Source organism: Peromyscus eremicus, chromosome 14, assembly GCF_949786415.1.
Source record: "Peromyscus eremicus chromosome 14, PerEre_H2_v1, whole genome shotgun sequence".
In the NCBI taxonomy this organism is placed as follows: Eukaryota; Metazoa; Chordata; class Mammalia; order Rodentia; family Cricetidae; genus Peromyscus; species Peromyscus eremicus.
The window spans coordinates 17638133-17664678 of NC_081430.1; the positions used below are offsets into that span (position 1 = coordinate 17638133).

Consider the following 26546-nt stretch of genomic DNA (forward strand, 5'->3'; position numbering starts at 1 on the left):
TTCCCAGCAATATTCTTATAACACTACAGTAGAAGTGTGCTATGCTTATGTGTAATATATAAAATAGCAATACAAATAATCTAAAGTTTACTGTGCTCCAATTTTCAGTTTTTCATGTTTCTCCAAAAGTTAGTAAAACTCTACTACATTCACAAAGTATAAATTATTAAAATATACATTCATATAGTATCTATTACTGTTGCCACCAAAATACAGTTCTTAACTCAAAGACAAAAAATAATTTATTCTGGAACCAAATGTGTGGCAATGACTTAAGAATACAAATTAAGATTGCCTATATTCCATGTTTCACACAGTGGTAAAGAATATTATAAATCAAGAAACTTCCCCAATACATTAGCCAAATAGGTGGGGCAAAGCCAAGTGAGGACATTTCTGTATAGGCCTCAGCTGCTGTCTGCAACATCCTTAGCCTTTTGGATGATGGAAGGTAGTGGTCAGTTAAAGTATTTCAAAAGTATCACCTGGTAATCACAAGGATTTTAGGGAAACCACAAGCGGTGGGCAAGGAAAAGCTATTAATGGGCAATAGAAAGCCAAGATAAATTGAATTAATCTCCCAACCTGAAACATTCCAACTTCTCTACCATCATTGATGTTTTAATCAGTTAATTAGCCTTGTAGAAAGTTCAGGAAATATTCCATCACATAACTGTTGTGTGACAAGACTGTTTTTTTTTCAAGATACAATGCACACGTCTACTCAGTCCAGATAGGGTGCCCATGGCAGATCAATGTCCTGATCAATAAAGCCTGACTTGGTGACCCAATGAGTGTTATTTGGATAACCTACAGGAATATGGGTAAGGGGTTACTTACAGGAACAGGAATCATACAAAGACAGCTAGGTCACCAAAGTTTAATGTAACATGAATCCTAAGAGGTCTTATTAATAAAATACCCAGAGCCAGATATTAGGGTAAATTCTGAAAAATCAGAGAGACAGAACAAGTCACACCGAACCGAACCTCGCCAACTCCTCAGCTGATCTTGTTTCCTCAGACTGAAAGCCTTTGATTCCTCACCTGAATGGATCTCAGCTAAACTGCTGCTAAAAAGCTTCTAGTTCCTGGTCCTCATGCCTTATATACCTTTCTGCTTCCTGCCATCACTTCCTGGGATTAAAGCCTTGTGTCCTTCCCAAGTAAAGACATGAGATCTCAAGTGCTGGGATTAAAGGTGTGTGCCACCACGCCTGGCTTTGTCCCCAGTGTGGCCTTGAACTCACAGAGATCCAGATGCATCTCTGTCTCCCAAGTGATAGGATTAAAGGCATGTGTGCCACCATTGTCTGGCCTCTATGTCTAATCTATTGTCTGTTCTGTCCTCTGATCCTTATATGAGCCAAGACCCAAAGAAGACTCTGAGACCAGACCAGCAGCCCAGAAGAAACAGAAACTAGATGAGCTGCCTCAAAGGCTTTTGTACCAAGTCACTTGGAAAGGATACCCTCCAGCCTGCTAAGCTACTCACAGGCTTCGCAGTGTGCTCCAGGTTCTTGTCTTTGGAGCTGCCATTAGTGTTGAAGTAAACCATGGCAATATTTTATTTGTATCATAATGTATATTGTTTATATGAAATACATTGTGGAAATTATATGTCAAGCAGTAATGCAACAGTCTTGGTCAGAGTGTCTTTGGTGTTTTGGGAACCTGACACATCTCTGGCCTTCCTATGTTTTAAATCACAAACTGGGTTTTTTACTTGCAAAATTTTCATAAACCAGAAAAAACATACAATCTATTCTTTTCTCTCCATTTCAACAGCATTATAAATGGCCTTGTGCTCAATTTTGCTTCTTTGGAAATAATCTTATACAATAGTGTTGTTTCTAGTATAAGCACACAAGTAGAGGCTGCCTTACATTATATTTGATGCTTCAACATTGTTATAAGCCCCCTTTCCTCACTGCTTCTTTTTCCTACACTCAATGCCACCCACATGAGTTTCATGAAGTCCTAGTGCTCTTTCAAATTGCATTAATAAGATCATTGTGGTCCATCAATACTCCTCACATTCCAGCTGCTTTTGGTTTGTAGTTTAGTGAAGCACTGTGGAACCATCCTAAGCAGGTGTTCTAAGTTGCCTTTCCAATACGCACTTCTTATTATTTCTTCTTGAATAACCAGCAAAAAAAAAAAAAAACGAAAAACAAAAAACCCAACAACAAAAAAGAACAAAACAGGGAAAAATACCCATAATACACTTGCTTTCTTATGTGACCACATGACATGAGAAAACAATTTCCCATATGCTGATTTCAGGAAAGCTTGCTTTCTCAAGAGCATACTCTGTCTAAAGCATTTACTCTGCAGTTAAGTAGCAACTTTGGTAACCAACGGTACTAGTGGTGATTAGGCTGCAAGCAAAAAAATGAGATGGGTCTTGTATCTCACGCTGCTGTGGAGCTACTGTCCTGTCTGCAAGTGCTCTGCCTTGTGTATCCTTGAGGAACAGCAACAACAAAAAGAATGCTCTAAATTGGGCCACTGCCGCGAAGTTTCTGCCACCTGCATTTGTCCAACTCAAAACGTATGTGCCCCACTAATTTGGCTTCATTTTCCTCTAGCCCCAGTAGCTCATCTTTTAGTAGTTCGTTATTGTGTTTTGTGTTATATACTCTCATCTGTCCTTCAACTCCAAAATATGGATTTTGCAACTGACTTCTAAGCCTTTCTATAACTTTCATATTCTTTAAGGTGATTCAAACATCAGTTTCTCTCCTCCTTCAAACTACTGTTCTGAAATCCTACATTGTATGTGTTCTTTACAATACTATCAAGAAGGACTGGGAAAGACATATCTGTGAACCTCAAAAGCCAGTGGAGTTCTCCTGGTGGTTCAGGGACCTCAATTTTGGCTAAACCAAGATTCACAGCTTTGATGCAAATTAATAATAATAATAAATTATTATTATTGCTACTACTATTATTATTACTATTATTTCAGAACTAGCCAATATAAAGCAAGTTGAGATTTTGCTAAAGATACTTTAATAGGGGCCAGTAAAATGGCTCAGACTCTATGGCTCTTGGCACTCAAGACTCCAAAAATTGTCCACTGATCTCAACCTTTATGCCACCGAATGTGCATGCCCCTATATGCATATATCATATACACAATGATAATAAATAATTTAAATGTTTTGAAATGGAGTTAAAAGAGAAAGAAAAGGGTTTAAAAAGATATACCAAGCAGAACAAATGTTGACTTCTCTAAATTATAATTAGTTTGTTAAAAGACATATGCAACACAAATTTTATTCATGTGGGAACACATGCTAGAACATAGGTGTGGGTTTCTCTAAGAAAGTGGTATTTCTCTTTCTTTATATGCTCCCTAGAAGCTATATGCTAGAATGTGAGAGGCAGTGATATACCTCATGGGGGGATCAGCTCATCTATATTTCACAATAATGTCTGTCTTAGTAGGTTAGTGGTAGCCTATTTCTGACATAGGCACCTGCTGCCCAGGAGCTATGCCTTTTTTCTTCCATTCTCTTTAGCTCTTCTGTATACTCTGAGACACTTTTCTAAATGCAACCTCTAGAAAATTCATTCTTCTACTGCTCCAGACAAACTGCCTATATACAACTGCCTTGGGGTGCCAATGGTGACCTTTGATTTGTCTACTGTTTTATTTCTCCCACTTCTGCACATTTGAGATGAGAAAGCCTCCACTGTTCCAAGGATTCCCTGCTTCCCCACCCCCACCATTTCATTGTCATTTTGGTGAGACTTGAAGCAATTGTTTTCCAAAAATCATTAGGGAAACTAACTGTGATCTTCTTTTATGGGATCACAGCATAGTTCTTGAGAGATACCTAAGACCACAGGGAAGCAGGAAGGTAGGATATTTCAGTTGCTAATCATGTCTCAGTTTCTCAGGTGATCAACAAAAGGAATGGGGAGGCCTACCCTGGGACATATGCATTCTTTAGCTTGATTCGCTATCACTTTAACACAAAATATCCACATATAAAAGGGATACTATCTGCTGTTCAAATCTTAGATGGTCTTTTAATTAAAAAAAAAAAACCCAGAGCCAGATATCAGGGTGAAAGCTGAAAGAACAGAGAAGCAGAACAGCCAGCCACTAGTTCTTACCTCTACAAAATGCTCAGCCTATAGAGAGTGAGTTCCTGTTTCCCCATGCCTTATATACCTTTCTTTGTCCTGTGATACTACTTCCTAGGATTAAAGGGATGTGTGCTTCCCAAGCAAAGGCAAGAGATCTCAAGTGCTTGGATTAAAATTGTGTGCCACCACTGCCTGGCTCTGTTTCTCTTCTATATAGGACTGATTTCATGTAGCCCAGTGTGGGCTTGAACTCACAGAGATCCAGAGGGATCTCTGCCTGCCAAATGATAGGATTAAAGGTGTGTGCCACCACTGCCTGACCTCTATGTCTAATCTAATGGCTGGCTCTGTCCACTGAACCTTAGGCAAGTTTATTAAGATACACAATATATCACCACAACTATCTCTATGCAGTGTTGTCCTTCACAGAAAATAGTAATTGGGCTGGAATTGCTGCTTCTCAGCTGCTGAGAGCCAGCAACAATACCATGGATGGAAGGACATCTTTTTCTTCTCGTCTACATAATTTTCTTTGTCTTTTTATCCTATCTCCATGGACACTAGATATTAAACTATTATTTTCTTGTAATTTTATTTTCTTTGTTTCTGTTTCACACTTAACTACATTATGCATTCTCTACAGAATAGGGAAATTCCTAAATTTGTTGACATATGAAAGTCCCTGAAAGGTAAGACAAGTTTTAACTTTTAGCATTATTTACTATTGATTGTCCTTTGCCTTAAGCATCTCAATGCAATTCATGCTCAGTGGACTGAATCCACGTGCAAAACTGCATTCATCATAATTGGAATGCCCTGGTAAGAATGATAGCACCATTACTGTGGGTCTCATTTGAGGGTCTTTGGTAGGAGATATGATCTCTAGCGCTGAGGTTTCATGGAAGGAATCCATGTCCTTAATTACAATGAACCTAGAATGCTAACTTGACTTTCTTCCATGTGAGGACTCAGCAAGAACATGAAGTCCTTGACCAGAAAGTGGGCCCTCATCAGACTTTATTCTTTTAGAAGTGTGAAAAAACCAAATTGAATTTTTTATCTCCTCATTTTTGACATTTTGTTTTTATACAGTCTAAGAGTCATGATTAGGTTCATTTTCTATGCTAATAAAGAATTAAAAGGTAGGAAAATCTCAAGTTTGAAAGACAGCAGCAGGGAAAAATCAAAGCTCTTCAGACAGAGGCAAACAGAACCAGCAGCTGAAGAAGGGCATTTATTGGGAGTGAAAAGACACATGTATGCTGCAGGCACACAGAGAAAAAGACCCTTGCCCAGCAGACGGGACAGGGATGGGGTGTAGTGGGCAGTTCTAAAATCCAGTATCTTCTCTGGGGCTGGAATTTTTTATGTCTCTGAAGAGCCTTCCTCCCCTAATTTAGGTTTGGTCCCTTTGAAGAAAAATAGAATGAGTGATTGGCCCATAAGCACTCTGCAATATGTCCTGATCTAGCCTGGAACTTGTCCAGCCAGACCATCAACAGGAGGCCTGCAAGGGGGAGACAAAAGCCTACAAGGCCTTTGTTTTAAACTGCCAGTCTTTTGTCTCAAGTCAGGTGGGTGAGGAGTAACTTTAGCTACAGAACCCTCTTGCCTGCTGTTTAAACTTAAGCCTCATGGTAGCATCCTAGAAGATCGACTTTGGAGTGGACATTGGATCTCATTTTCTCCTTCCCAATACAGCCACACCGGATAAATCTCCCTTTTCTGCTTTTCATCATTGCTTGTTTATCTGCCCCTTAAAAAATGGCTGGCTGGACCTAGCTTGTTAGGGCTGTCAAGGCTCAGGCTCTGACTCTCACAACTCCAGTGAGGGATCATTTCCTATTGGAGATCTTCTCTTCCTGAAATCATCACCAAATAATTAAAACAGAATTTACTTGTTCATTTCCTCTGCCTATTGTAAGTGGATAGGAATTTTTTATGAGACTATTTATGAGGTTAAAACGTTGACTTTTGTGTCTAGTCATTGCCCCAAACCAGGGAAAAAAATGCAAAAATAAAATCAAAAGTGTTTCTTTACATAGCAGCTTATACTCCAGTATATTTAATAAAGGACTGTGCTGCCTGTGAACCTGTAGAGAGTGAAACAGCTCCAGTTTAGATTTCCCGACTATCTTAAATCTTTCTAATAAAGAATCGTGTGTATTATTTAAAACTCTAATCACTCTTTCCCTAGGTCTGGGTGAACTGAACGTGTCACTATTAAACCCACAGCAGTCATTCAAACATAAAAATCGCCAAGGGAAAAATAAAGATATGAATGCAATAAGATTTTTTCACACTCTATAAAGTTTTTCCTCTTGTTAAGCTTTAAAGATTTTCTAGTGTTTGCCCAGATTAGCAATATTTCTAAAATATGTGATGGTTGTTAGACTGCCTACAGTAAATGAAGTAGTGTCAGATATGCAGGAGGTAATCCACTAGCTATTTGAACTTCGGTACTTTGGAAAGTAGAAATGAAGTCTGCATTTAAAGGTACTATTTTTTGCGCTATGCAAGATTGGAGAGAGTTCTTTCCTTGTTTTGTCTGTCAAGCACATCCCTTCACATTTCAGAAGAGATGTATAAGAAGCCCATGGACAGTGCCAACATGAACTCCCATTGTAACAATTGGGCCTCAGCTTCTCAAAACTGGTTCATTTCACGTTCCTTACACTTACCACCTTCTTTATTATAAGTTCCAAGTTAGTGATAGGATGAATCCACATGAAGTTCGTGCTGTTATCATCTTGACGTTCAACTCTTTATCTCTATCAAATTATCTTTCTTTTTTAAAAGGATATGTGTGTGGGAGGTGGTGGTATGCATGTTAGTGTATGAATGTATGTGTGAGAACTCACAGACGTCAGAAGAGGGTATTAGATCCCCAAATATGTGTTCTGGGCAGTTGTGACTGGATAATACAGTGCAGTGGTTGCTTCTTCTTGTATTCTTATGGAGGAAATTTCAAGTTTGACTGGAATTTAATCTCCTTGATGCAGAATCCTATGAAAAATTACCAAAATCTGTTTTGGAACCCAAGATCAAGATATCCCAGCTAACTGTTCATCTTAGTTTCTGTTAAACTGCTTATTTTTTTTAAGCCCCACACCCAACTCAACATACACACACTGTAGCTGCTGACACCAGGACTTGTTCTGGACACTTAGGATACACCTGGGTCCCTGAATGCCTGAGTGCATAAATGCATAAAGATTTTCAACTGGGCAATAAACTGTGTCTGAGTGGTCATCTCTGGTGGTCTTCCCATAATATTGTGAATTACTTGAGGTAGGTGGTCAAAAGAGCAGCAAGCAGTCATAACCCCAGAGTCATGTTTCCATCCCATCACAATATCTTTTTAGTTATGCAAATTAGTGATGCACCAGAAAGTTATATGAAGAGTTCCCAGAAGACAAAACAATAAGGCAAAGCAGAAGAAAACAAAACATACCAATGTTGTTTGGAGACACATAAGAAAAGAGGGCCCAGGCTTGTTTTCTAGGCATCCCAAGGCTTCATATTCTCTGTGCTGTCCCTGGAGGTAGGACTGAGCATGTGAGTGACCTCAGTCTGAACAGATGCTCTTGATTGACTGGAGTCTCTCATTACATCATTTTGCTTTGGATATGGAAACAAAGCATTTTAACTTTAAACATCCCTCCAAAAAACTAAGAGAAAAGTGTGAAAGCTTAGGGAACACAGCGATCTTTATGTTATTTTTAAAATTCCCGAACCAAAAATTCTGAAAAGGCCACAAGACTCCACTTTTTTACCTTGCCTACTGGAGATGTGAGATGTAGGAGAGAATAGCCCATGAAAAAGGCTTAGAAGAATTGTACCAAGGTGATTTCATTCCAGATGGAAGGTTGCACTCCTAAAGGTGGCTTTTACTTTTTTCCAAGATAAATTTGTTATTTGGTAATTGTTAAATATTAGTTCAGATATTCAGGGAAAAAAAAAAACACTTGAAACCAAAAGATTTTTTTTTTTTATTGTTGTTGTGTGTTGGCTTGTTTCAGTTACTGAGTGACTGTGACATAGTTTCAGGGTAAGGTTTGCAGCAAGGAGGCTTCAGTTTTATAAGAGAGTTTGTTTGCTTTGTTTTGTTTTTCGAGACAGAGTTTATCTGTGTAGCTTTGTGCCTTTCCTGGAACTCACTTGGTAGCCCAGGCTGGCCTCAAACTCACAGAGATCTGCCTGGCTCTGCCTCCCGAGTGCTGGGATTAAAGGTGTGCGCCACCACCGCCCGGCTATAAGGAGAGTTAAATCCACTCTCTCTATAAACATACAAATGGTTATCAACTGGAGGTAACTTCCAGGTTAGGAAAGCTGGCATTTGAATTCTCTCAGCTCTAGGATCCCATCTTGTGCAGACCTGTCGCACATGCACGCCCTGTGCATACCGTCTTAGTGTCTGTGAGTTCAAATATGTGTCAGTTCTGCTGTGTTAGAAGACTTTCTTTCCTTGGTGACCTCCAGATTCTGTGGCTCATACATTCTTTGTGCCTCCTCTTTTACAGACTTCTCTGTTCCCCACTTGAGTGGATAAATTTGATGGAGACATCCCATTTAGGGTTGAGTGTTCCAAAGTTTCTCACTCTCTGCATATTGTCTGCCTCTGGGTCTCTGTATTTATTCACATATTCTGCAGGAGGAAGATTCTCCAATGATGGCTAAGTGAGGTACTAATCTATGAGTACAGCAGAATATCCTTAGGAGTCATTTATTCATGTGCTCCTTCAGTAGGACAGTAGTATCTGGTTTGTCAATAAGTGTGTGGCCTATCTGGTCTTAGGTGCTTGGTTATCCAACTGATATTGAGTGTAGTCACATCTAGTGGAATGGTCCATAATTCAAATCAAATATCAGTTGGTTACTTCAACAAGCTTTGTTCCACAATTGTCTTAACAGATCTTACAGGCAAGTTTCCATTGTATATTGAAGGTGTTGTAGCCCGATTGGAGTTTACCTTTCTCCTTTGGTAGAGTACGGAGTACCTTCTGGTACCATGACCATTAGTCTGCAGAGGGTTAAGGTGCTATGCAGGCACCAGCTCAACTTCTCTGTGTTTAATGTGTTGAGCACTTATTGTCTTCAGCCACAGAGCCTTACTATCAGTTTTTGGAGAACATGTAAGTGTAGCTTGGGTTCTTTGGGAGTTCCCATGGGACCCTTTTGCCCAACAATTTGAATAGATGTAACCCATTCTCCAGTACTGGAAGCTTTGTTTGATGACAAGATATGTCCAGTTCGGGACGCTGTCTCTCCCATTATTTGGGGATTTCATTTACATTGGTTTCATATATGTATATATTTTATGAAGCTTGTATTCTATTAGGACTCCATACTAGCTCTCAAATGACTCTTAATTTTAGCTGTCTCTCCTCATATTCTCTTCCTTGCCCCTCTCCTCTGCTCCAAATTTAATCCTCTATTCTAGTGCTCTTCTCCACCCTGTCCATCCATAACTATTTCTCCTTTCTAGGAAGATACACCTCCCACACTAACCAATAGTTCTTTACTCAATAACTAGGTCACATGTCTTTAACATTTGTCTTTTTTAGTCATTGTCAGTTACTAGTATGGAGAACACATGATTACTTTCTTTCATCAGTTTTTATTTCTATAGTAGCCTTTGCTTTCTTATACTTTCTAACTTACCAGCCATGATTTTAGTTCATGTACTGATGTTAGAAGCATTTTCTTATATTCAATAACGTCATAGGTGACGTGATGGTCATGAAGGTCATCTATGACTTTATTAAAAGATGATCTCAAGGTTGTGTCTGCCATTTAAAGATAAAAATGAGTCCTTAGTTCTCAAGAGACAGCCAACAGTAAAGAACGCATACTGTTTTTTTAGAGTGTAGTACCCAAAACCCATGTTAATGTCTCACAACACCTTGTGAGTCTAGCTTCATGGGATCTGATATCCTTTTCTAACCTCTCTGGACACCTACACTCACAGATGCACAGATGTACACACATATACACGCACACACATACACACTTAAAAGAAATCTTAGCTTTCTTGATATGAGGACCTATGCAACTCCTTTACCTTTCCCCGTATTTCTTCTCTCATATCAATATGTACCAATCACTGTTGTCCACACTGTTTCCAATATACTCAATTTTATGTTTTACCTAAGATTCTTGTTTTGCTCCTCAAATTGTAAATGTCTCCAGATTTAACCTTTTTAATGGTGGTGAATGGAAAAGATTATAGAAAATGATCTTTAAAAGTAAAAGTCCAATAAACATTTTTGTTACTCAACACTGTTTATAATCACATTGTTGCTGAAACTGTCCAAAAGTAAAGCTATATGAGGAGAATTTTGAATGCATGTGAGAGAAAATTCCAAGAAAAGAAGACACGAATCTTGTTATCTCTGTTCCTTCTAAGCATGGGTTGTTCTTGGAATGTTCTTATGTGCCCCTCACAGGTACAATAAATAGGAGTAGATTTACTTCAGATTGCCCATTATTTATCTTATTTGATTACTCAAAATATGTTTCCAAACATGGCCTGCTCTTGAGTTTGTATACCTTTGAAGTCATGTTAACTTTTTTCAGGAGACCTTGGCTTAATCCTCAGAATATAGCTTGTATGATGCTCTAAATCAAGTTGGTTATTGCATGAGAGTTTAGTCTCCTTCATTTTTAGGCACTGTTCTCTCAGGTGTATACTGTCAACTAGAGTGGTGACAGATACATATGTAAATACCTATGTTATGGCCACTCAGCTGCAAAGTTTCCAGGGAGTGATCTTGAACAAATTCCATCTTGGTCAGTATATATAGTTTTAATAAAAGCCCTCTTTAATTTGGCCAAAATGGTGGAGCTGGTTTTTCTTCAGCAAATCTCGGGATTAACATTTGGGGCCCTGCTGTGGGATGTTCTGTATGGCAAATGTGTTGCTAATTAGTCAATAAATAAAACACTGATTGGCCATTGGCTAGGCAGGAAGGATAGGTGGGACAAGGAGGAGAATAAAGCTGGGAAGTGGAAGGCTGAGTCAGAGAGACACTGCCAGCCGCCACGATGAGAAACAGCATGTGAAGATGCTGGTAAGCCACGAGCTACTTGGCAAGATATAGATTTATAGAAATGGATTAATTTAAGACATAAGAACAGTTAGCAAGAAGCCTGCCACGGCCATACAGTTTGTAACCAATATAAGTCTCTGTGTTTACTTGGTTGGGTCTGAACGGCTGTGGGACTGGCAGGTGAGAGAGATTTGTCCTGACTGTGGGCCAGGCAGGAAAACTCTAGCTACAGGGCCCCCCAGTGAGATAATTCCACTCCAAATTCTGAAGCTAGGCTCTTCACTGGAACTCTGGGGACAACACCTTCAACCCTACCCTTGATCCTCACCAGCAGTGAGTGGCCTTGCTGGGAATAGGTATAAAAGAAAGCAGCAAGCATTTTTATGGAGGCTTCTTTTTTTTTTTTTTTTTTTTTTTTGTCAAGCCATAGACGCTTTTTTTTTTCCTTCTGAGACAATTTTCTGCCTAGTTTCTGGATTCTGAACTTGGAGTACTCTACTTGTGAACAAGGATCTGAAAAGGTCTATACAACCCTGTTCAGGCCACAGGGAGATGTCCCACGTCCCTTTGGTTGTTTCTGGAGGTATTTTTGGTTAAGTGAGAAATTCAGCTGAAGCTACCAGATTTTCTTTCCTGACCTTGGAGTCGTGAAGAACACCACCCCCGTCCCTGGAGCTCTAAGAGCCAAAGTATGTAGCATACTCAGTGAGGCTTGGCACTTTGGGGTTCAACAGACCTAAGAACTATTATGATAATTCCACAAGACTGGAGGAGGTCAGTTTAGATTTTGGGGTCAGGAAATACAGAAGGGCCCAGCCTGGTGGGTATCTAGAGTCTGGGTAGTGTAGGAAGGACTAGTGGACCTCTGGAGTAGAAAACTCCAATTGTCAAAAGTCATTGTCTCATGTTTCCTGCTGATGTTGGCTCTATGTTTTTCTGTTGTTGCTCTGGCTCTATGTCTTGTCTTACATGTCTGGCTTGTCTTTGTGTATTACAACTTGGGGCAGCTTTTCCCCGAGGAAGCTGGCAACCAGGTCCACTGGAGCACCTCCCACAAGAATTGTATGCAAGAGCTCACAAGACCCTCTTCCCTTGAAATTCCAACACCGGTAAAGGGAGGAAAAGTTTTGTCTATTTTATATGTATGAATGGATGTGCGCCTGTAAGTTCTGTTGAAAACGTGGAGCTGAGACAGAATCAATGTCAGGCTCAGGGAAATGAATAAATGTATGTGGCCACTGCATGTTTGTTTCTGACTGGTCTTCAGTGTGTGAGTTTGATGTGTTCTAGGTGTGGTGGTTATAGATTATTGGCTTACAACTTAGTAGGTATCGTTGAAATCTATAACATGTGCAATGAAAAGTTAACTTAAAATTCATAACTCGGGTTTCTCATAACTGGGAAAAAACACATGGATTGCCACCATCCTAACTAAGGGCAGCCACAAGATGGTTGCCATCTTGACTATAGTTGGAGGAGATGGATGTCATGGCTTCACCACCATCTTGACTGAGGGCAACTACATGGTATGGAAGCAACAGATCTCTAAGGATACTTTTAAATTGGGATAACATTTTTATATAATTCCTGTCCTATCTTAAAAATCAGGTTTATAAAAGATAGAATTTAAAACAATACTTGTTTAATTATGTATTAAAACTGTACCTCCATGCATTCATATACAAGGCCATATCTTGCTGGCAACCAAACTTTTCAACATAAGAGTAATCCACTTGTTATTGACTTTACAGACACTTGATTGTTTATACAGTTAAAATTTGACTTGTCTTCTACAAATTATGGTTATGCTCTATGTTTTCATTCCTAAAACAAAAAAGGTAATTTATGTTCATATTATAGAAATGCACAGTTAAGAGATTTTAAACTTTTTTAAAAGGGAATTTTAAAGATTTACAAAAGTTTTTAAAAACTGGATATTTTTAATAAACAGTTTTTAATAATGTTTAATTTCATAAGACTGAGATATTTTAAATTTTATAAGATATTTTACTAAAATGCCTTTGTTGATATGTGAACTTGATACATCAGTAAACAAAAGGTTAAAAATTAGGGTTACATCTAAACACCAGAGATTGAGGTAGTTCTATCTTATGATACAGAGAGATGGTAACCTAAGCAAGCTGGCAAAGAACTTGTCTCCCCTTACTTAGAGTCTATTCAAACAAACAGAGACTAGTTTAAAGATATAAGTCTAACTTCCTTATTTTTGCCAGCTTTGTTAAGTTGTAACTGTCTTTGTAAACTGAGTCATAAAGGGAACTCTTTTTTTTTCTGTTTTTCGAGACAGGGTTTCTCTATGTAGCTTTGGAGCCTGTCCTGGATCTTACTCTGTAGCCCAGGTTGGCCTTGAAATCACAGAAATGTGCCTGCCTCTGTCTCCCGAGTGCTGGGATTAAAGGCACATGCCACCACCACCCAGCTCATAAAGGGAACTCTTGTGTTCTATATTGATACACTATGTAAGGATCAAGAAAGATCCCAGTCTCTTGTAGACTATGTTTATAAGTATTAACTTGATACTGGAAGAGCTTCAATTCAGAAACTGTTAATTTTGTTATAAAATGTTAAAGATGACTAAATCTGGAGATATTCAGAACTATACTTATAGTCATGCTAAATACTTGTATAGTCAGATATAGAAAAAAAGCTTCATTTGTTTAGCTAAGGCATGTGTAATACTTAATGGCCATCAAACTTTCAGAGATTTGCTGAATATGGCACTTAAGATATTTAAACATATATAACAGAGACTCTCCCATAAAAGCCGTGCTCTCCACCAAGTCTCCAAGAAGACAATGGACACAGTGACTGATGATTACATCTCGACTGTGGTAATTCTAACCACTGGGCAAGACTGCCCCAATGCCTCACTGCTGCTGGGGCTTGGCCCAAACTGTGGACAAGCAGGACACTGTAAAGTTGATTGCCCAACTTTGTCTAGACAAAATAAAGTCAGTCCCCCCATCTTCCTCCTCCACAAGAAAGCCTTTCATCTGCTGGACCAGGTAGCCAAGACTGGTATCTTGGTACTCTTGAACCCAATGTCATAGAGACCTAAGGAGCATGGGGTAAATGCCTAGGTAAAGGTCTATGGACTAGTCTCTGTCATTCTGGTTAATCTTTCTCAATTATCCTATTACATTGACAGCTAAGCTAATTAAAGCTTTGTCAACTAGGCAGCAACAGGCAATTAGTTCAAAAAATTGTGTAAGACATATAAATACAAATTGTAAACATATACTGTTACACTGATATTTCAATTTTTCAAAGTTTTAATGTTGATAAATGGAGTTCTGATAACCTGGTAGAACACTGACTACTTACTATTCAGTCACAAGCACCAAATTTGAAATTTCCTCTGGTCGTCTTCTAAGTATAGACTTAAAGATGCTTTTCAACAGGCTAAAAACATCTCTGTCCAATGTATATGCCTGGATCTCTGGACACAGGGAAAAATGTTTATACTTTTAAACTCAAAGCCATAGCTTTTGTAATAACTCCAAAATATAACTCTGTTCCAACTGTTTCACAGCACCTGTTAACTGTTTTTTTTCTACAATGTATATTTCAATACAGTGATGATACTTATACATCTAGAACATTTTCTTTGCTTTTTTTTTGAGAAAAGTATATCTGGAACTTATATATCCTTGGTAAAATAAAATTCATAGAAGCTTCAGAAATCAAAAAAGATCATAAGGCTTGGATCCACTTGTCACAGATCAAACGAGAAAGTTCCAAATGTAAGGTTTTCCTTTAAGTTCCTGAATTTTAATTTCTGTCCCTGGTTTCTACTTGTCCCAGTAGATTTCCACTTGGCTAACAGACATAATCTAGTGAGCAATGTAAACTGTAAGTTGCTGAGCACTGGACTTGTTGAAAGCTGTTGTGAATCAGTACAGCTGATGTAATTGCACCCTGCCCTTTCACCTGGATCAACCAATCAGATAGTTCTGATAAATGCCCCATTGCCCAACCTTTGACTAGCTTTTCAGTCTTCCAGGGCCCTGGCAACCATAGCCCCAGTTTCAGCTGGAAGTAAATCAAGAAGAGAGAGTACATCATCTCTACTTCCCTTAACAGGCTGGAATGCAAAGTGAAAAGGAAACTCTCTGAAATAGGGGACAAGATGGCTATCTATAATGCCAATTGATACACTAGAAAAATATGCTCGTATTTATCGACAGGTCGATTCATTAACTAAAATAGTTCTACAATGTGATAGGACACTTGGCCTGCTTTATGCAGAACCAAAAGATCCATCACAGGGCCTTTGGCCCTTCTGCTTTCTGTTAATTTCTGTTGGCTATTACATCATTGATACAATAACTAAGTCATAATTCCTATCTGGGTAACATTAAATTGATGGTTATTAGATCCAAATATAAAACTGGTACTCATCATAGAGCAAGGATTTGTTGCAGAATATAACTTCAGGGAGGGGTGTTCTAAACCTAAGTTAACCTGTAAGCCCCACCTTCCCAAAACCAGGTAAATTCCTGGAATGCTGGGAGTTGTAGCTCTTCAAAAATATCAACAAAGCTTTATGGGAAAGTAGAGTGGCCTATGGGTTTTGTCTTTATAAGCCCTGACTATGTCTTCGATCCAATCAACTGGAGCTTTTTCAGGGAGTGGTCTTAACCAAATTCCAGCTTGGTCAGTATATAAAGTTTAATAAAATCTTGCTTTAATTTGAAAAAAAAGTATATATATATATATATATATATATATATATATATATATATATATATATATATATATATATTTGGTTTTTCGAGACAGGGTTTCTCTGTGTAGCTTTGCACCTCTCCTGGAACTCACTTGGTAGCCCAGGCTGGCCTCGAACTCACAGAGATCCTCCTGGCTCTGCCTCCCGAGTGCTGGGATTAAAGGCGTGTGCCACCACCGCCCAGCTGATATATTTTTAATTAGATAAGAAATATACATTTTAGACATAGAAAAGCAGTATATATATATAATATATAATATATATATATTATATATAATATATATAATATATATATTATATATATATATGAGTGTGTGTGAATATATGTGTGTGTATAAAACAGAAATGTTTTTTACTGCTGGAGAAATGCTAGAGAAAATTTCACTAACTTCTCTTATTTATAATACACAATTTTCATAATTGAAAGCAGTGTATAACAGGGTTACTTTTCAATAGCAATAATGTTAAAAATAACAATTATTATAATGAATGTGTTCTATAATGTTGATCCATATAAAATTCAGCTTTAGATAGCTATAATTTCATTATTTACATATACAAACAAATTAAGTATAAAAACTGAAAGTTACATATTTATCTTTCAAATTCACAAAATACATTATTATCCCATTATTGTCATTGCTATAAAGATGTAAACACTCTCATAATCAATTTGTTGTTCATTTAATTCTCAGTCATTATGAAAAACAGAACAGAATATGTTCTCATTTTTCTAAGAATTTTAGAATGCAATGAAGCTAATAGTTTTCAAGTATGCATTTTGAGTTTATACTGAAGAAAAATTATGAACCTATGGCCATTTGATTCCTAATAGCAGCTTTACTCTACTTTCCAAATATATGTGCTTCCTATTAAAATTTAATTGACTTCAGATATATTTAACTTTAAAGAATTTTGGTAGTACCCCAATTCTGATCTTTTGAACTTCAATTTTGTATAACATGAGATTATGAAATGATCACTATATTCATTCTGTCACTATACATAAAATCATTCATTTTTGTCTTTAGTATCTGTACTCTTCTTTGATCTTGCATGAAAAATTCACAAGTAATATGATGCTTTGAATACTTGGTATCCAGTTGGTGGACCTGTTTGGAAAGGAGTATGAAGTATGCTCTTGTTGGAGGAGGAGTGTCAATGTGGCTGGGATTTGAGATATGAAAAGCCCACAAATCAGTTAGCTCTCTCTCTGACCCATGCCTGTGGATCAGGATGAAAGCTCTCAACTACTGCCCCAGCATCATGCCTGCCTGCCTGCTGCCACACACCTGGCCATGACGGTAATGACCTTTCTGAAACTGTAAGCCCAAACAAACTGATCTATAAGTTGCCTTGGTCATGGATTCTTATCAGGGTAATAGAAAAGTAGTTAATACAAGCATAAACCTTTATCAAGAAGATAGTGGCTGTAGAATAAGAGGATAATTAAAAGAATCCAAAGTATACAATAACAGAGAATAAACACAAGGTTCTTGCACTTGAACATTATAATTTCTTATTGAAAATTTGTCGTCTCTAACTTTAGTGTGTAATAACAGTTGGAGAACTCTATTTTCACTTACATAGAAATAGACTAGTTTATTTACATATGTTTAAAATTGTTTTGCTGCTCCTATGAGCCAGATTTTAGATATTTTTGTCATAGAGCCAACTTAGATACTTTGTTTTGGATAATTGCAAACTGATTCATTGTTTATTATAAATGTTCTAATACAGGTATCTAAAATACTGCAAATCTAGGCCTAGTTAATGATGGAGATGCAAAATATTTAGTTCACTCATCTTCCCTCACTCATCTCTTGATTCAGATAGTAGATGTCCCTCTTTGCAGGAAGCACATTTCATGTTTACCCCAGGGAACCACACAATACATTTGATAAACTGAATTATACGTAATGAAGCTTTAACAAGACTGAAGAATTAAAACTAAAGCTGTAGATGAAAGGAGTGATTAACCTGTAAAGGAGAAAAAAAAATTTTTTTGATCATGCCTTCTTTAAGTGTCTGTAAAGATGAGATGGAGAAAAATGGTTAAAATTATTCTGTATGCATCTGAAAGTAAATGCTACCCATAGCAGACTGTCCTCCTGGTGAGGAAATTCTTCCTTTTATAATTATGCTATACTCTGTCTAGTTATTGTAGACACTCTACTAATGCCCACCATGCTACTGTCTAGGTTTCTTATTGAATTTTGAAGATAAGGGGAGAGAGCTCTGTTATAAATCACTGCAAATTTTCTATTAGTCTAATATTATAACTATTTGCTAGTTATATTTATGTATCTATATAATTTGGCATTTAAATTATATGTACATTGAAGCCATAGTAAGATTTCTGAAAGCCTATTGGGATCCTTACAAATTCTTCTTGGCAAATTTATGACATATTCAGTACAGAAATTAGTGTAGACAAGCACCACTTGTTATTTATTTGTTTGTTTGTTTATTATCATTATTATTTTTTGTTTTGTTTTGTTTGAGACAGGGTTTCACTGTGTAGTTTTGGTGCCTGTCCTGGATCTAACTCTGTAGAGCAGGCAGGCCTTGAACTCACAAAGATCCGCCTGGCTCTGCCTCCCGAGAGCTGGGATTAAAGGCGTGCACCACCACTAGTGGCTCTGCCACTTACTATTTATGAAGAGATGCTAATGATTAAGGATTAATCTTTTCTTATAAATAAAAGATAATATTTTAAGGCATGTGCTTCATATTTTGTTGAGAACCACATCCCACTCATTCATTTTTAGTTTTCTGAATTAATTTTTTTGTATGTGAAAACTAAGGACTTTCCTTGTTTTTCCTACTCTTTCCTTCTCTTTCGTGATCTTTGTGTAGGCAGTATTGCTGAAGTGAGTTATCATGGAGAAAAAAAACATTTAGAGATTAGGACTTTTTCTTTTTCTTTTTTTCTTTTTGTTTGTTTGGTTGGTTTGGTTTTTCGAGACAGGATTTCTCTGTGTAGCTTTGCACCTTTCCTGGAATTCACTTGGTAGCCCAGGCTGGCCTTGAACTCATAGAGATCCACCTGGCCCTGCCTCCAAAGTGCTGGGATTAAAGGCGTGCGCCACCACCGCCCGCTATGGTCATTTCTTACATAGACATTTTCCTTTATAATTCCTTCTTTTCTTCTTTTTCTTTCTTTTCTTTTCTCCACTCTCCTTCCCTCCACTCCCCTGCTTCCATGTCCCTTCCTCCCTCTCTCATCCCTTCCTCCCTCCCTCCCTTCTTTCCTTCCATTTTCTCTCTTCCTTTCTCTTCTTTCTTTTCTATTGCCTATCAGAAGCACTTTCCATCTTATGCTTGTGGTCTCAGGAAAGAAATTACCCTGTTACAATTTATAACTCTGAGTAAATTTCTACGAGAAAATAAACCCTATTGAGACCAATTATTGCGTTCATTAATCTTACCCAAGGATGTGATTTTTCCATCTTTTATAAATGTATTTATATATTTTATAAATGTATTTGAAAGTTTTTACCGCCAGTATGACTTAAGTTTCATAACACTAAATATAATGACTATCTTGTTCAACAGTTTGATCTTTGTACTTAACATAGTTTCTAATTCATCCATATTTTTTTTTTGGTGTATATATATTTGAATAAATTTTAGATGAGTACCCTATAAACTTTTGTTTGAATTCATTTATTAAATGAATTTATTATCATGCAGATGATAATTTATTATCATGCAGATGACTGTCCTGTACGGTCCTATGATTTCTACAGGTAGTCAAGGTCTACACTAGATCCAAGAGTACTGCTGACCTAAACATACGTAATAGTTATTGGTACATGATGCCAGTTAACCTGAATATTTTACTAATCTAAATTGTTAATACTCTCACATATTTAAAATGTCTCTTTTAGAAAAAAAAAAAAAAAACAACCAAAATAGAGCATAAAATTTTCTTTCTCTGTTGTCCCTTTAGTTGCATAACCCATCTAGAAAAAAAAATGTAGTATATTAAATATTTTATTTAAAGTGAAGCAATCTAGTCATATTCATAAGTAATAACACATTTAAACTTTTTAACATTTCATTTTGTTTTTTGCTGAGCATATATGGTGCAAAGGTTTATAATGCAAATGTGTGTATGTGGAGGTCAAAGCTCAACATTTGATGTTCTTCAGTCATATTCTGCCTAATTTTTTGAGTCAGAGTCTTTCACTGAACACAGAACTCACTAAATCAGCTAATTTGTTTGATTAACAAGCTCCGTGGATTTTCTGATCCTTCTCTATCTGCCAAATGCTGGAAATTCAGGGAGTTACCTCTGTACTTGGCATTTTGCACACAAGTGTTAGAGGCCAAACTCAATTCCCCACACTTGTTTGCTCCCTAGCCCAATATATGCATTAAAACAAAAGAATGTGCTATATAAGCCTTCTCTCAACTTTTACCTCCTGCAAAAATGTGTTGTAATGGAAACTTCAAAATATGGCAAAGTAACTGTTAGAAAAGACTGACTCTGAAAACTTTTGTTGTTTCTTTTATTTTCTTTAAGATAAAAAGCTAGGCATATCTTTTGTTGTAATTATAGAATAGACAGATTTTGCCTTGACTGGAATGTAGTAAGTATATTTAAAACAAACCTGCAAATCTCACACATAGTTTTGACACATCTTATATAGCTTTCAAATTTTCATTTTTTCCCCCCAGAAGATCCATATTTGAATGAAAAATGGTTGCCTACTGACTAATGCAGGAACAAAACCTTAGGCATATATTTCATGTGATAATTGTTTTTCTTTTGCCTTAAGGAACTACAGGAAGAAGCAAGAACAATGAAGCTGTTTTTATTATCAATAGGAAGAGCAATCAACATGTTTGTCAGTTCTATCTACATTTCTTTTGTCATGGGAATTTTTTGAAAAATAAAAATCATATTGGTGACTATCTTGCAGTGCATGCAATTTAAGGAGAGTTGCTTCATTGTTTCTTACAAAATGTCAGCCATTACCCTCACCAAGTATCTGACCAGATCACATGGAAAGCAAATGTATTGACACTATACTGTCTGCATTTAAGAGGGTGAACTAAATAAAAAGACTGATGTGTTTCTCAAGGATATTCCTTCTGACTTCACTTGGGGAAGATTATATTCACCTTCTAAATTCTTTGACACAAACTCTTCTCTCCTCTGCTTCATATTCTACTGAAATTAATAACAATAAAAAATTTTATAGTTTAAAATTACAGGTTAAATTCAGATGGTTTTTGCATAATAGGCTGAAGAGACTAAAGGAATCTATCTTATCAAACATTAATGGAGAAAAGATACAGTTAGCTATGCAATGGTCTATTGAACTTGTCACAGATGCTCTCACATCATAGTTACTGTAAAGAAGGGAGTGGAAAGAAAGAGAGAAAGAGTCCATGTGATGATAACTGCATTTCTCAGATGGTTTTATTTGGAAAATATCATGTTTTAGGATAGAGTCAAGAACATTTGTGTTCGTATGGAAAGGGCAAATTGACTCATTGGTCTCCATTCCACCTTTAACTGCTCCAATATCTTGCCAATACTCAGCTAAGGATAGACCTAAAGCCAAAATGTACATATGAAAAATAGTATATGCATATCCATTTTTAGAGAGCTTGGGAAAAATTAAAGATTTTTTCTCACCCAGTATCTGTGTTCAGAATGAGATTCTTACGGTGCTTTTAAAAATACTAATTTTCACCTTGGCTGCTACCTATAATTATATCTAATTGATTATTATTTTTGTCTCATTATTTTAAATAGCTAGGAAGTGGTAAGGATTATCTGATTATTCTTAGATGCTATTTGACTTTATCTGCAAACCTGTTAAATTTTTACCTGAAACTATTTTTTTTTAATCCCAGGCTTGTTGGTAGCAGTTTTGTTTTTTTTTTTTTAAAGATACCTGGTTCCTTAAAAGGAACAAGTATGATTGATTGATCTATGATTGCTCACCGCAAATATGCTATCTCCATCGTTAGTACTCATTTTTGAAGAACAAATTTACCATTGTTTTGTATATGCATGTATTTAAAGAACCCAAAGTCCCACAGATGTCTGACATAGTGTTCTGATTATTCTGGATATATTTTCACATTTTACATTGTTTGCACTTAATTTCTACTTCTGAAAATTTTCTCTATATCAGAGATGGTAAGATATATGAAATACGTGAAGAATTGAGCACACATCCATTCCTACTGTATCTGCTTTGTCACATATCATGGAACAGAGGAAACCAGTGACCAAAACAGCATGACTTGAAGCAAGAAAACACTCCTCGTTATTCCCATTTCCCTTCAAATGAATAAGTCCATTTGGATTATTTTTGGTTTCCTGTTTGATGTATTTTGAAGCTGCATCTATGAATACATCTAACATAGCGCTACTATTTTCACTGTGTCTGGGGGAAAAAAAAACTAGAACCTAGGAACTGCAGCATCAGTGAGAATAAGGCAGAGCATGACAGAGTGTTACAGAAATAGCATGCTTGGCAAAGGAGTCTGAGCAAAAAGGCACACAAATGACTTGTTTAAGTAAGTGTAGAATTTATTTATCTCAGAACTTCCTCCACTGGAAGCATGGTCTAAAATCAATAACAGTATTTGTGAAAAGAAAGCAAGGCTCTGGAATACAAATGATCAGTAAGAACATTGTTCAGTGAAGGTCAATTTCTTGACACTAATGACTAAAACTAATAGTATGAGATCAGCAGTTAAAATGTCCAGTTGTGGGGGCTGGGGAGATTGTTCAGCAGTTAAGAGCAACTGTTATTCTTAAAGAGGACTCTCTTTGGGTCTCCAGTACCCACATGGCATGCCATAAGTCTCTATAACTTCAATTCCAGGGTCCTAAACACCTTCTGATCTCTGTGTGCATCAGGCATATGCACAGTGAATGGACATATCTGTGAGCAAAATACTCACACACCTTAAAATAATTAAAATGCCAAGTTGAACTATATCTGAAACTCAGAATTAAAAATATTAACTACAGATTATATAGCAATTTTAGAATTTGCACATTATCTTTTATTTGATTTCCTGAAAATATGTGTTGAAGGAATTATCTGTCTACTTCCATATATTCATTCAGAGGCAAACATTGATCTTTCACCCATGTTTACTTTAGCTCTACAAATGTCAACTCTGGTCTCAGCATTCTTCAAATGTATATTTATTCTCCCATTAAAAACGTACAATCCTATTCCAAACGTGCTTTTCACACATCTCCCAACAGTGTGGTACTTTTAGTAATGTGTTCTATCACAAACACCAAAATTTCCCTAGTTAAATAGAAACTTGATTTATACATAATAAATAATAGACAACTTGGGTAACTTCTCTTAGTCGTAGATGTATTCTAATTTACAGATCATGTATTGAGCTTACATCTTCTTTGTGTAATAGTTTATTGGTCTATCATACAGAATTTGTCTTTTAATACAACTCCCCAAACTATTACAGGGAGCAATTTAGATTGTTACCTATATGTAGTGTCCAATTGAGTCAGGACCAATTAGACAGCTGTCTATAGACAATCAAGAGAGCTGGAGATAAAATTTTATATTTACATAGCATTTATTTCAAGGTTGGGCTGCACAAAAGAAAAAAAAAAAAACAGTGGTACACAGAAGCACCTAAACTGCATCATGATGAATGTGTATCTCTTCCCCATCTTTTTGTTGAGACTACATACACAAGAAACTCAATCTGTATTTCTTAGCTGCATTGCTCAAAGGAAGTTACATTTTTTTTTTTGATAAATTTGTATCAAGGCAAAACACTACATGGTTGAAAAGCATGGAGTTATTCTACTCCAGTGCCATGGTACTTCCCAAGGACAGTTGAAACTACCAGTGAACACAGTTACTTTCTGCCAAGGGACAGAACTTTATCTTTTTAAATACATTCCAATCCTCAGGTGACTCTAAAGGCATTACGGATCTTTATGGGTTTTGATCTACTGAAAACAAGAATCGGATTTCTTAGCAGATGTCCTGTTCCTCTTTAGATGAACCCTTTCATCATCCTGAAATAGTTCACTGATCCGTTTTATCTTTTTACCTTTATTCTATAAAATGTCCCAGTTTCTTTTCTATGAAAATTGGATTATTATACAGATATTCAAACACATGAGAACAGATACAAGGGCTCCTCAACTTATTACTATTACTATTATTGTTACTATTTAATGAAAACATCTAGCTTCTTCTCTGAACACAGTTGATCACTAGGTATAACACAAATTGCTAAACAGTCTTATTAATGAAAAAACACCAAGAGCCAGATACTGGGGTGAATGATGTAAGATCAAAGAAACAGAATAAGCCACAGCCAACCTCACCTCACCAACTTCTCAGCCAGTCCTGTTTCCATGAATTCTCACATTGAAAGCCTCGGAGTTCTCACTCCTGAGGGTGAACTGCAGTTTAGTTCCTGTCTCCTCACACCTTATACACCATTCTCCACCCAATCATGTCACTTCCTGGGATTAAAGGCATGTGTGCTTTCTAAGCAAAGGCATCATATCTCAAGTGCTGGGATTAAAAGCATGTGCCACCACTGCCTAACTCTGTTGCCAGTGTGGCCTTGAACTCACAGATATCCAGATGGATCTCTGCCTCCCAAGTCATAGGATTAAGGGTGTTTGTCACCACTGTCTGGTTTATATGTCTAATCTAGTGGCTGGCTCTGTTCTCTGATCCCCAGATAAGTTTATTAGGGTACACAATATATCACCACAACTAGGTTTTTATTTTAGATAATAGTGTAGAGACTAAGAATTTCATGTGAACAAAAATGAATTTAATCACCCCTCACTGTTTCAAAAAATGAAGCAGCAAACCTCTAGGTCTAAGGAAGATGAATACTAATTCAAACATCTTTCTTATGAGTCTGCCAAATTCGTATGTGTGTGTAAAAATGCACTTCTATAGAATATTTTCAAAATGAAAGCATCTCTGTTAGTTTTTGGTTATTAATTATTCCTCAAATATTATGTGCTGAAGACTTGGTCCACAGTTGTATATTATATCACTGAGAAATGATTTGTGATAATCAATGGATTAATCCATACATGGCATTATTGGAAGGTAGTGACATCTTCCACATGCAGGGCCTACTTGGAGAACATCAGAGGCATGACTTTGAACAATATAACTTGTCTATTGATCACTTTTTTTATATTGTTGGTACCTTCATGCCAGGTGGTATACAACCTAGCTCCTTACCCTACTCTATTCACCATAATAATGCTTTGCTTGCCACATGTCCATACTAATGGCGTCAAATGCCCATTGAATGAAACCTATCAAATAATGACCCCAATTAAATGAATATATCTTTAACATTTTTAGATGTTTCCCTCAGGTGTGGAAGGCTGACTAGCACAAAGTTTATTGAAAACTGTGTTTGATTTTCTGTTTAGGTTTGAATGTAGATATAAAACAAGTAACAAGGAACTATAAGCATAAACACATATTTCCATGGAGCCTATTTGTCTCTAATTGAATTTTACAATTGAGGGTAGCTATCTCTATTTCTTTTAAATAAATACACAGAAAATGCATAGACAAAGTCTTAAACATCTCATATCCAAATCAGTTTAATCTGTATACAGAGAAATATACATTTTAAAGAAGGTTAACATATGGAAACATATATTGGAATTTTCTACTTGGAGTTGCTATTAAAAAAAAAAAACTAGTAGTCTTTTATGTGCTAGAGCTGTACCTGAATGTCTACTAAAATTTCTATCTTCCTATGAACCAAAGTCGTAAAAAATGTGCAATATCACAGGCTTTTAGTTACTTACATTTAAAGAATGTGAATACATTTCTAGTATCAATTTCTGTTATGTAAGCATTCTTTAAACAGATGAAGATAAAATTTTATAGGGAAAATTAAAATTTTCCTATAATTTGAGACATTAAAGAGGCTCAAGGCATACATGTGAAGAAGTACAATATTTTGAGGATTTTCTTTTCAAATATTCTAGAAATTGCTAAAGGTTAGAGCATTGAAACATAATTTTGTTAGTTTAATTCTGGCGTTTATGCCAATATATTTAGAATAACACATCAGGTTCTTTTTAAAAAGCAGGTATTGACATGAACATGAACAGGGTTAGTGTTTGTGTGTGTTCTCATACTTGTCTTCCTGATGTACTAAGATAGGAAAACACTGTACAAGTGAACTGGAAAGAGATTTTACTTCTCACCATAACAGGAATTATAACAAAGCTGCTATTTATGACAATGAAGCATTTAGTTTCCTGTGTCTTAATTGACTTCTTAACTCTAATGTTTAATGGTATAACTCACCACAACATGTTTTTATACAGAATATACAGTAACTTGAGTTACATGTTATCAATATTGGCCAAAAGGAATGAGAAAAATCAATAACAAAGTTGGAATGTGGCTCCTGAATACCTGATCTAATGGTATTCTGCAAGAGATGTGACAGTTTAAGTCAAAGTTGTATGAAGAACTGCGGCTTGCTCCACCGACTATTCCTAGTTGTGCTGATGGCAGCTACCCCTCCACCTTTTCCATCTTTCACTTCACACTGACATCAACAAGGTGGGAAGACCTCCCCAAACTGAATCAGAATTCAGTGACTAGACTTGGT

The 26546-nt window shown here is 36.6% G+C and overlaps 1 long non-coding RNA gene across 1 annotated transcript; it reads left to right on the forward strand.

Annotated features, from left to right (window-relative positions):
• The first annotated feature begins 2228 nt into the window (after positions 1-2228).
• LOC131924333 (uncharacterized) lies at positions 2229-20825 on the forward strand. Its single transcript, XR_009382859.1, has 2 exons — positions 2229-2553; positions 20690-20825. It is a non-coding gene; the product is annotated as an uncharacterized LOC131924333 (long non-coding RNA).
• The last annotated feature ends 5721 nt before the right edge of the window (positions 20826-26546 follow it).